The sequence below is a fragment of the Sarcophilus harrisii genome, chromosome 2 (assembly GCF_902635505.1).
Source record: "Sarcophilus harrisii chromosome 2, mSarHar1.11, whole genome shotgun sequence".
In the NCBI taxonomy this organism is placed as follows: Eukaryota; Metazoa; Chordata; class Mammalia; order Dasyuromorphia; family Dasyuridae; genus Sarcophilus; species Sarcophilus harrisii.
In genome coordinates this window covers 7,258,588-7,271,337 of record NC_045427.1, presented here as the reverse complement: position 1 = coordinate 7,271,337, position 12,750 = coordinate 7,258,588, and the positions used below count along the sequence as shown (strand labels likewise).

At 35.3% G+C, this 12,750-nt stretch overlaps 1 pseudogene; it reads right to left on the bottom strand.

Moving 5' to 3' along the window:
- Positions 1–3,037: 3,037 nt before the first annotated feature.
- On the bottom strand, positions 3,038–3,851 carry LOC100918175 (annotated as a pseudogene).
- Between the last annotated feature and the right edge of the window lie 8,899 nt (positions 3,852–12,750).

Below are 12,750 nucleotides of genomic sequence, written 5' to 3'. Positions count from 1 at the left end.
GTGTTTAAGTGTCTACTACATGCCAGGCAATGGCCCCCGTCCTGGGAATACAAAAAAAGTTTTTTTTTTTAATCATTCTTGTCCTTGAGAAGCTTATAATATAATGGAGGAGGCAAATAAGTGAGCACATATATCCAAGGAGTAATGCAGCATCGGGACAAATAGGAAATGATCAGCAGAAGGAAGCCATCAGAATTAGAAGAGAAGGGAGGGTTTTCTGTAGAAGGAGGAATTTTAGCTGGGACTTAAAAGAATCCAGGGATGTGAGGAAACAAAGAAAAGGAGGAGCATTTCCAGATGGGGGGCAGTTAAATTGAATAACCACACAATGAGACTCTGAATTTCACTTTGCTGTCTTAGCAGGTCCAAACCTTCTTGTTTCAGTTCATTTCTGGGATTCCCTGGTGTTCTAGTTGGTCAGTTAGAAAGATTAGTTATCATCCCTCATTATATACAGTCACAACTGAAAGAAAGTCACCACTAATAAAAGCAAAGTCAAAGAAACCCATAGATTTGGAAATCCAACTGTAATGGGCTGAAGCTCGAGTTGATGCACTGAGGTCCTAAGCATGTGAGGCTAAATAGTAATTGGACCATATTCTATTAATATATATGCTTGGAGAAAGAATGGCACCCACCCACTCTTTGTGCAAGTCATGATGTGTTGTATAGGAAATGACGATTTTGGTGGGTGGAGGCAGAGGGGCAGAGAGAGGAGTGAAAAGAGACAGCTGGCTGGCTTCTTGTCTGGCTGGTTTCTTAACACAGCTGCTCACATTGCTATCACAATCCCCCCTTCACCTCCGATCCTTCTTCATCTCTACTGAGAATAAAGTTTGAAGATTTCCCTCAACCTGAATTCCTGACTCTGGCTGAATTTAAAATACAGTCATCACATACAACCAATATCATTTGAGAATTTTTGACACTGCTATATAAAATTCTCTGGGTCTGTCATATTAATTGAGCATGTGCAATTAGGTAAGCAAATCAATTTTGCAGTGTATTTTGGCATGATCCCTTACATTAGATCTGTTGAACAAGGGCCTGCTGGCTGGAAGCAGCCTACAACACTCTTGTAATGTCGCTTTTTTGTTTGTTTGTTTGTTTGTTTTTATTTAATCATTGCAATCATGTCCAATACTTAGTGTCCCCTTTATGTTTTTGTTTATAATTTGACAAAGATACCGGAGTGGTTTACCATTTCTTTCTCCAGCTTATTTTACACATGAAGAAACTGAAGCAATTGGGGTTAAAGGACATCTCCAGAATCAAACAACTAGTGAGTTTGAGAGGCTGAATTTGAACTCAGGACTTGAACCCAGTCCTCTCACTGTATCCATTGTGATACCTAGCTGCCCTCCTATCAAATTATATTGAAATATAAATGGGAATTAATTAACAAAAAAAAACTAGCTTACATGACATTTTAAAACTAAAGTCAATCCAAGGGCTGCAGGGCTCCTTAATATGGATGAGTGGCCATTGTTTCTATCTGGGTTTGGCAATGCTGCTCTGTACTGACATTTCTGCCATGGCAGCTTTATCAATAGCCTTTCCCTCCTTCATTAGTTGTTGTTTTTCAATCAGTCATTAATTCACTAAATGTGTTGACTGGGAAATAAGGGTTAGAGGGAAGGAGGTTTTTTCCTGAAGTTTACTGAAGAAGCACAGAATTTTGTCTCAAGTAAGATGATTGTAAAAACAGTCTAGAAATTCAAGAATTTACTCCAGTCCCTTTATTGAGACCCCCAAGTATCCAGGTGCTGCCCAAAGTCACATATCAAGACAGTAGCAGAGCCAAAGCCAGACAGAAGTGAGATCAAAGCTGGGCCGATGCCATATTACTGACTTGTGCCTGTACTGCCTGTAGCAAGAGGTTGGTTCTCTGTCTTTTATATATAGGCTTTGCCAAGTAAAGAAAGGATGACTTTTACTGTTCTGGAAACTGCTTTCAGTATTCCTGAGAAGACTAGGAATAAGAGAAAACCTACTCTTGAGAAAGAGAAAGAAGGAATATCTGAATTATTTACTTTTTTTAACCACTAGGGTAGAGAATATCTGATAAATTCTACTCTACTAAAAGACTTCATAATTCATACACTTAAATCAAGTTTTAAATGCTTTTTTAAGACAACAAAAGGTTATATTATGGAAAATATGTTATTTAAAGGTCTTATTGTCTTTTTTTGTGGATTTACTATATTTCTTTCTAATGTCTAAAATACAGATTTATATAACTGTATATAAACCAGACCACAAGGGCTCCACACATTAATTGATAACCTGTGCCACATTTTCCAGTGAGTGGTCAAAAAACATTTTATTTGTGTAAACTTGTTTCTTAGGGTTTATTTTTGCCTCTATGATAACATATGTCTTCCACTAGAGTCTACAATGTTCACACAATGTGATAGAAGCAGTTTTAGGTTGCTAAAAGCAAATGACCAGTTTCATGATCTGATAGATCCTTACCAAGATGGAAAGGCTTTGCATTTAATCATGATCTTTATGTGAACATATGTTATCCATAGACCAACCAACCTAAGTTCAGAGAAGTGAGGCTGGTAAATTTTTCCATCAAAACAAACAAACAAACAAAAGAAAAAACTCAAACCCTAACAAAGAATTCAGGCAGGCAGAGTTTTGCAATCTTTTTTTTGGAGAGAGTGTTCACACAAATGAAATTATAGAGCATTTAAAGTAGAGTATTTCTAATCCAGCAACATTTTATTAAAAAAAAAAAACCATAAAGAGATCTAAGAAGTTACGTAAACTTTTAAATAGTCAGCTATATCAACTTTATGCTAAAATCCCAAATTATTCTCAAAAATAAATAGATAGTCTATTCAGGGTAAAATGAAAAGTAGTTTAACATGCTGAACCATATTTTAACAGAAAACTAGATCATCTTTCCAATCAAATAAGAAAGTTTCCAAGTCCACCTGTAATACCACATGTCTTGTAGGCAAATGTTCATGCAAATAATGATTAAAGAGCACTTGATTTGCTCTTTAATTAGATAAGATTATAAAAATTATGCTACATTGATTCTTATGTTTTTTTTTAGCTTCTTGCCTGAAAATCCTGAATGACTGGAAACATACACCCATGTTAACTTTATGCCTTGAATAAGTGTATCAGGCTTAACAAAGTCTTCCTTATTAATGACATCTTTTCCTGTGCTTGTTGTCCAGCCATTTTTCTTCCACTCTTTAACCCAAATTGCAATACCATTTTATATTAAAACATACTAACTGGGGAGAGAACCAGCTTACTGATGTTTTGATTCTTGGATTGTTCAATTGCTTTACAGGGAGCATGGATTTCTGCAGTTTGGTTACTTGTTGCCCAGGAAGTCTATCACCCACATTTAGGGGGTGTCCTGGTCCCCAGTAAACACCAATGCCAGCTTGAGCTTTCCCCTTCCCATTGCTGGAGCAGCAGCCATTTCTGTAAACCATGGCTGCATCTCCCATATAAGAAAATATCATTTGCTAAGAAAAGGTACTGTCTGTATTTTGTTTTGCAAGTTTTGAGCAAGGCTCTTTCTCTTCATCGGGTGATTCATGGGGTCTTTTTTTGGCTTCATTTTGGGGTCTCCATGTTTTACATTCTTTTGTCTGCTCTGTTCATTGATCAGGGCTTATCATATTTTGGACAAAACTTCATCCTCAGTAGCAAACTTCTTGAGCCGGACAGCAGGAAATGGGTTCACTTGTGCTCCAGGTGGGGAATATACAAATCTTGTGCCCCTCCACATATAGAACATGCTGTGCTCAGGTGGTGGGGGCTACAGCCTCAGAAGGCACCCAAAACAACTCTAGGGACAAGGCCCAGAGCCTCAGCATGGCCCTCTCTGGGGCATAGTGGCCATACTCAGGGCAGGGACAGTAGCCCCTTTCTCTTTTCAATGATCGCTTTAGGATACAAGCCCAGCAGAGATACTGCTAGATCAAAGGATATGCACATTCTGGGGTCTTTTATTTATTAAAGCCTTTTATTTTTAAAACATATGTGTGGATAATTTTTCAATATTAACCCTTGCAAAACCGTGTGTTCCATTTTTCTCCCTTAGATGGCAAGTAATCCAATATATGTTAAACATTGTAAAATATATATATATATATATATATATATATATATATATTAAATCCAACATATGCATACATATTTATACAATTATCTTGCAGCACAAGAAAAATTAAATCAAAATGAAAAAAAAAAGGAGAAAGAAAACAAAATGCAAGCAAACAACAAAAAGAGTGAAATACTATGTTGTGAGCCCAGTTCCTACTGTCCTCTCTCTGTGTGCAGATGGCTTTCTTCATCACAAGACCATTGGACCTGGTCTGAATCACCTCATTGTTGATAAGAGCCACATCCATCAGGATTTGTCATCCTATAATTTTGATGTTATCATATATAATGATCTTCTGGTTCCACTCATTTCACTTAGCATCAGTTCATGTAAGTCCCTACAGGCCTCTTTGAAATCATTCTTCCCTCCTTTAAGATCTCTTTGGGATATAAGCTTAGAAGAAACATGTCTGGGTCAAAGGGGATGCACATTTTGATAGCCCTTTGGGCATAGTGGCAAACTGCTCTCCAGACTGGTTGGATCAGTTCACAACTGTTGTATTAATGTCTATTAAACTTTCCTTTTCCCTAATCCTACAGCATGATCCAATTTCATTCAATTTACCTTAGCAGATGTTTATGAAAGACCTAGCCTATATAAAATGCTTCAGTGCATTTAGGGAATAAAAATGTAAGAACCAGCCATTTCTATCCTCATGAAGTTTATATTCTAATTGTCAAATACTGTTTTTCTGCATCCCAAACCTCTTCCCTTCTTTTTGAAGTAACCTATTGACACAGCTTTCTGACTTTCAATAGCTCCCCAACTTTTGCTTGAGGAATCCTAGCTCCCCTCAACAAATTTGAGATATTTCCTGAAGCTGTGAAATTCTCAAGAATATTAAATGTGTACGCAACAAATACTCATGAATTATCTTTGAATTATCAGAACCTGAAATTGACTTGTTTACTACAAATGATAATCCCTTGTTCTTTGCTTAAACACTGACATTTAAATATATGATCCGTGATGTTCAAAAATCAGTTGTGGTACTAAGCACAAAAATTGTTCAAGTACTTGATATGCAAGTTATAGAACTTTTTCAGGGGCCCAAACATTTTCATGTTGGGTATATTGCAGGGGGCTGCCTAGAGTAGGGCAGAATGTCAGGTACTTCCTAAAGGTGAAATATAGGGCATCAATAGGGAAGGTAGGAGTCTGATGCAGAAGTAGATCTCTCTAACATAGGGGTAAGGGGACACTATACCTGGAAAAGATATGGAATAGGTCTAAAGATGCTAAGCTTCTTCATTGTTAGCTACCAGATCCTTGGAAAGCAAATTCAAGTTGCACTTTAAATAACAAGTGGAGGTCATTAAAAGAACATTGCAGTTTTCAATCTGAAATCCAACTTGATAAATCACTTCTGGATTTGCCTTAAGAAAGAGAGTAATTAAAAAAAAAACAAGCAAAAAACATTTATTAACCACCAATTATATGACAGACACTGTGCTAAGCACTAAACATACAAAAGAAAGTTTTACAATCCCCATCCTGGAGGGACTCATAGGCTAATGTAGAAGATAATAAAAAAGAAGTGAGAACATAGAGGTATCCACTTGACAAAGGGCTATGATGAAGCCAGGGTAGGAATGAATCTTAGGAGTTATGGGTTTTGAGTTGATTTCATCTCACAGCATTATGAATTTCTGAATATTATAACTTGATTTTCATTTGTAATGACCATGGTATCTAGGTGTGTGTATAAACATATATACATGCATAATTCTATATCCACATATATCTATATATATGCATAAAATGAAATATATATGTATTTCATAGTCCGTACAAGATTCACTCTTCATCCACTTTGTTTTCTTTGTGGATGATTAGACCAAAATATTTTGAATTTTTACAGATCCTGTCAATAAGGCTCTGACACGCTCTGGGAACTGATTCCAACAGTACAATATGAGCTGCAAAGAAATATATTTGAATGATTTCAAGATATATGGGGAATATTTAAATTCTACAGGAAATATATTCTAGCATTGTGGTTTAAAAATACTTTTGGCATCCATCCATTTCTCAGTTCTACACCAGATGCTTATGATCACAGGCTCATTGATCATAGTTATCTCTGATTTTATATCTTTAAAGTTAATCTTACATAATTTTGATGTATGAATAGGAGATACCTTGTCAGATGAGAGTCTCCAAACCTGTTTTGTTCTATCAAATAAACTACTTCTTTTTATAATAAATAAACATTAAGTACAGTGGAATCTTCTATCCTTTGCCATTTTCTGTCAATTGTATAATGGGAGACTAATGTGCACCGATGTGAGATATTGCTTGTAATAAAGACAGAGTGCTTTTTCTTCTTGCCTTTGTATTCCCAACATTAATTTCCACCATCTTATGTACAGTATATCTTTAATAAACTTATAACCCCTTCCTTACTCAAGGGATAATATCAGCAAGAGTGGTATCAATGTAAGTGTATCATTTGTATTTTAAATAATCATAGAGACAAGAAATAATACTCAGTTTTCTCTTCTGTAAAAATGGGCTAATAATTGCATCTAACATAAGGGTTATTGTGAGGACCAAATGTCTCCCATACTTGGGATTCTCTCAATCCTCATCTTTGCCTCCTGGCTTCCCTGAAGTCCCACATAAAAAAATTTCTTTCTATATCAACTATTTTCTAAGCCTTCTTAATATTAATAATAAGAATGGAAGAGAAAACTCCAGATCTTTGGTAAATGAACAAGTTGTTGATAGCAGGAAGTGGTACTATCTAGATTTTTTTGCTTTGTTTTAACACGAGTTAATGTACATCAAGCACTTTGCAAACCTTAAAGCACCATATAACAGCTGCTGATTATTATGGTTATAATTGCCATCCTCATCCTCATAATTTATCCAGTATTCATCTTGCAAATTTATGGTCATACTTTCTCTAGAAATCAAGATGGTTTTTAAAATTCTTTTCCCCGATGTCTTTTTTTCTCCGTTTTCCCAAAGATCTTGCTTTCAGGTTTGGTAAGTGATTTACTTTCTTGGCATTCTCTCTGACAAAAGTTACTTGTTGAAACAAGTAAATTATTCATCTGAAATCTCTTGAGTATGATGTTAGGATACCATACCTGTTTTTTTCATGGTATAATTGTACTAAATCCAGATCTCCACACCAAATTCCCCTTGTCTTTATTATTCTTCTTTAAGTGTGCTTCAAAGCTCTTGAAGGTACATATAGATTGAAGAAATAGCTCTTCACGGACCCTATTTAATGTTTGAAAAATCTGAACCAAAGTACTTTGGATTTTTTGAATAATTGTTATTCCGCTGATTTCTTTCCATAGTTCTCTTTATGGATTTTCATCATTTACATCTGCCCCATCAAAGTGATATTACATAGAAAGTCACAGTTATCAGTCTTGAAGGTAAAATAAGATCTTATTTTGTGGGAAGGACTATTCAGGAGACCTCACAGTGAAAACAACAATGATATCTAACTAATTTGAACACGAGCAACATAATCCGGGACAATTACTGGTTATCTTATAGCATTATCTACAGTGGGAGTGGGGAGGGGAGTAGGAGTTGTCTGTGGTTTTCCATACACTGAAGATGGAAAAGAGCATGTTATCCTCAAAAACACATCATTCACTGATCATATTTTTTTTCCTAAAAAAAAAATTACATTTCCTCTTTTTAACCCATTTTTAAGTATCCTTGGCTGCTTTTCATTTCAACCCCTCCTTGCATGCAGAAATTCTGCTTCTTTCTTTCCTTTCCATGTTCAACAGGGTTTCAATGAGCTGATGGGAGTGAAGAAGTGGTTGTCCTAATCTTCCATGCTTGAAATAGAACGAATGCGGAATATTGTTGTGACTAGAAGGAATTTGGTACAATTTGGGAGCCACATTTTAAGGAACAAATTGGAAGTGCACAGATACAAGTGACTGTGCTATTCAATCAATAAGGTATACAATACATTCAACATTTTAGGCATACCCTATTGCCAGGAGGGTTATAAATATTAAATTTGGCCAAGGGAGCACTTTTAATCAGGTGTTTACTATGTTCTCTGCTTTCTCTTAGGTGTTTGGCCATTGCCAATTTCAACAACTTCAATCAACAGACTCATTTATTTCCCTTTTAAAATATTTTAGAAAGGATTGCTAAATCATGTCAACAAATTGGGATGCCAAAATATTTAGCTTTAGACCTGTCTCTCAAGAGCCACTTCATGCCCTCCAGGAAAATGGGAACAATCTGCCCTTACAGGGACCTTTAAAAATGATTTAGCAACCTAAACAATCTGAAACTAAGTACATTTCTAGTGAAAGTATGGAGAAATAGAAGAAAAGCAAGGATACAGATCTTGGGTTTATCTGTTTGTATTTGGTGGTGGTGGTGGGTATGGTGATTTTGTGTGTGTGTGTGTGTGTGTGTGTGTGAATGGAGGATAATACAGGCAAGGAAGAGAAAGGAAGAGTTCATATCCTCATGTGAAAGAGAAATGAGAAAAATATAAGCGAGTATGGTTTTTTTTCCCTTGGGATTTACATGAAAAAGTGGGTAAGATAGTTATTATAGCTTAATGGATGATTCTGTGAAATGTATATAAGTGAGTATAGGTACCTATACATATTTGTGAATGGATAAATACATATATTAAAGATGAGAAAAGTTTGAACATATTTTAGACAGCTAGGAAAGTGTCAGTGAATAAGAAGAGATTAAACTTGCAATTATGGTAAGATCAAACTATTAAATGAGATGGGAAAATATGAAAAAAATAATAAAAATGGACACATGGGCCCAGAAATAATCTATTTCTTTTTCAGATACTCAAAGATCAGTGCAATAAAGGATAATCTCAAGGTGATCTAAGATTTAAAATATGGAAGATGGATACACATATGTGTACATCACACATAAATGTATCCTATATAGAAATATACATACATACACATGCATGTGTTCATAAATTCTTATAAATGTGTACATAGAAACATATTTTTATATGTATACACATGGATTGTGAATGTTTACATGTATACTTCAAAGTATATATTTGTACTTCCAGATATTCTTGCTTCCTTCCCTATAGAGTAGAAACTCCTTTGGAGGAAGAACTACCTTTTTTTCTTTGTTTCATTGGTACCTCGGATAGTGTCTGGTGCATAGCAGTCATTTAATAGATGGTTTGTTAGTTGATGGATAAGATGACCCAATTCTGAAGGTACTAGTAGTCAATGGAAATAAGTGCTCTATCATCCTCATTGCCATCATTCACCATGGCCATGGATCACTCTATGAGCAACTAACGATATTTTTTGTTACTATAAAGAATTTCAATTGTACCAACAAACCTTTGATTGTTTTGGGGACATGACACTCCCCTGTCTACTCTAGTGAACACTCCAACTTTTAACTGGAGTGGCCATCAAATTGCAGCAGGGACAAATCATTATTCTGACCTCCAAACTGTGAAATGTTTGCCCAAGACTGTGAAGGGTTCTTATCACATCATCTGTAGATTGTGTACTTGAGAAGATGAAGCTTGCACTAAATGTGAGAGGGGATAAAAGATTGCTATTCCATTCAGTAAATGACCCAAAAAGATTGAAAATGCTGAAAGTGATCAGATGTCTATGTTTTAAAAAAAAAGAAAGAAAAAAGAGAATAGAGGGAGAAAAATAAAGTGACAATGAATTCCATTTCAACCTTGTTTTAACCAAATCAGAAAATGAAAATCAAACTGATTCTTGGAATAATATTCATTATAATCCCATTAATGTGTATTAATGACTCCTTTAATTATTTTTTTATCTTGGACAAAATATCATACAATGTTAGGGGAATGATGTATCCATTATTTGTCTATGAACTTCGTGAAAGTAGTATTCTTTTTATTTCTGTATACCCATCACATAGTACATCTCCAACAATATACTTACGTGTCTAATGAGTCTTTTTTGACTACTCTCTCATTCAGGATCATAGGCTGGATCATAGTACCACAGCTGGAAATGACCACTGAGGGGCTGATTCTGTTAAGATCAGCCTTTTAAATTTTATGTATGAACAAACTGAGGCTGAATGAGATAAAGTGAGTCCACCAAGATCTCTTCCATCAGATCATGAATGTGAACCCAGGCCCTAAGATTCCAGAACAAGTGAACCAAGAGCCTTGCATTCAAAGAATCAGTGCTCCTACTGATGCCAGTCTCATTCTGGTTTTTTTTTTTGTATAAAATGATTATAAAAACTACATTTATTTAATCTGGGTATAGATCAGATCAAATGAAATACCATATTTACAAACCTTAAAACTGGTAAGCTAATTTCATCATCACCATTATCACTATTAACATTATATCAATCTTCTCATCCTCCTTATCTGAGAAAAATGTTGCGGAGACAAGACACAACTCTATTATTATCCTAAGTTTAATAGCTTGCAGATCATTGCACCAATAAGTTAAATGATTGCCTTTTGAAACTGAATAAGAACATGAGGATATTAACTTCATCTTCAGTGGTTTTACTGGAGGCAGCCTCAGGACCATGGCAGAAGCAGACACATTATTTGAATGATGGGTCTATCAAAGTTATGGAGCATTACTAGTTGGTCATGTAGAGCTTCAGCTTGAAGGTACAATGGATAATGTCCCACAGAAAATCCAAAAATCTCCATTACACCCAGGAGGAGGATTTGTTTGAGCATCTGAACTTCCACTCAGCATATATAGGAAAGATCCTAGAGCTTCCTGGAAATTTCCTTTACCCTGGTCTAAGTGATTGAAAGTTATATCAATATGTAGGAAGAGGAATAGGAATCACACTATAGGCCAGTGAGCTCTTAACATAATTTTTGATGGTGGTCTAAAACACATTATTAAAAGAATAGTTTGTGGGGATTTTCAAAGGGAAGGTGTCATGTTGCTTTGCCCAAAACAAAACAAACAAAACAAAAACAAAAACAAACAGATTGTGACAGAGTAACCTTGGTTCTATTTATAAGATTGCTAAATTGGTATAAACAGTGCTAAAAACAATGCTATAAACAGAGAATGAGATTCCCTTCTATCTGATAGTCTGAGATCTTTGAAGACTAGGGCTTTTTCTGCTTTTTTGTAACATCAGGGCTTAGCTTAGTGCCTGGCACTTAATCAATGCTTCTTGACTTGACTTGAATTCAGTGATGAGTTAGACAGTTTCTAAACAAAAGTGATAACTATGAGGAAGGCTTCAAAATCATTTTTGAAGAGAATTAACTAAATAATCAAATTAGCTAAACAAGCTATAGATATTTAACCTGAAGAAGAGAAGATCTCTTTGAAGACATATGAATGCTTGTCAGTTTTTCATTGTAATGAATTCTGCACTGGGGTTCAATTAGATGGTTCATAATTTATTTTTTGATAATAGTATTAATTTACTTTGTAGTCCTAGTTGTTGAATTTTCTGCCTATAACAGCATGATTCTGAGAAGACACTCTTAAGGCTTCAGCATATTGACAAAAGATTTCATGACAAACCAAAAGGTCAGCCTTTGCCTTATAGCAATCTACTAAAGAATCTGGGGCTGAAGATATCTATGTACATATATATATATATATTATATAATCTATTTATCTATATACATATATGTATATGCATATGATCATTTGTCCAAGTAGGGGAGGCATCAAGAGTCAAAGGTGAGTCTACTGGCTGCCAGTTTAGGAATCTTTTTTTTTTCTCTGAAGCTACATTCAAATTAGGAGTTCATCAAGAAGATGCCTTGCAAAAATAAATATTTATTGCAACACACCTTTGTAATAAGAACAAATGACTTGTTTTATTTGCAAAGACAGGTAAATTACTCTTTCCCAGGACTGAGCCAAGACACATGATTTAATTTTCTCAAAACTGTCTCCCCAACAACTTCTGGGGAGTGCATCTTATTTTAATAATGAATCCCAGAATCCTCTGGTGCTTTAACCAGTTACCCTAAAAATGCCACATAGCACAGGTGCGTAGTGTAATTGCCCCTATGCAAACAAGAAAAACAAGGCTCATAGAATGGAAAATGACTTGCCCAAAGTGGAACACCCAAAATATTGACAGTTGTATTAAAAACCAAGACCCTAACTAAATCATGTACATTTCTGGCTCTATTCAAATTTGTCATCCCTTGTAAGTATAAAATAAAACACAACTATTTCCTTAATTTTTAAAAATATTACCAAAACTATTGTCTATGTAATATTCTTAGCACTTCTCTGGTATATTTGCACTGTCTACATTTTAGAAGTCTAACTGACTTTTTCCTTATAATTTTGTCTTGCTGGTCTGTCCAAAAATGTTTCACAATATAGCTTATCTGTTAGACCACTCTGCTGTCTGGAACAGCTGATCCTACTTGCTTTCATTTAAATTTCTCCCTTTCCCATCCCTTCCATTTTCTGTCCATCATAAATGCCTGGCACCCTTCTGATGAAGATGGTCTTCCCAGCCACCTCACCTTGGACATTTTCCCATTGTGATTTACTGGTCAAGGAGGTACAAGTTAGAATACTCTACACTGTTCATTCTAGACTTCTGCTTATCCCAACCTCTTTTGAAGTTCATCCAGGTGATATCACCCAACCAAGAGTCTGGTT